The sequence below is a fragment of the Alligator sinensis genome, unplaced genomic scaffold, assembly GCF_000455745.1.
Source record: "Alligator sinensis unplaced genomic scaffold, ASM45574v1 scaffold32_1, whole genome shotgun sequence".
In the NCBI taxonomy this organism is placed as follows: domain Eukaryota; kingdom Metazoa; phylum Chordata; order Crocodylia; family Alligatoridae; genus Alligator; species Alligator sinensis.
Genome location: NW_005842409.1, coordinates 579,295 through 579,628, shown reverse-complemented (window position 1 = coordinate 579,628; position 334 = coordinate 579,295).

Genomic DNA, 334 nt, shown 5'->3' with positions numbered 1-334 from the left:
GCCGGGCAGGCGGCCTTCCATCTCTGCCCCCAGGCCAGGTGCCTGCAGTTCCCGCACCTGCTTCGGGAGCCCCTGGTCTACAACCCGGCCCTGCAGTGTGTCGCGCTGAGCCTGGCCTCCGCCAGCCTCGTGCCATCTCTCATCGAAGCGCGCACCACCCGCCTGGAGCCCCTCCTGGACCCTGCTCGGTTGGCGTGGCTGTCCCCTGAAACCCTGGCTGCCCGGCTGGCACTGCGCTCCGTCTGCAGTGTGGGTCGGCTTCTGCGGACCGTCAGGGATGTCCTCCCGGCGGAAGCAGCAACCACCCTGGAAGTCCATCTCCAGGCTCGCCCGA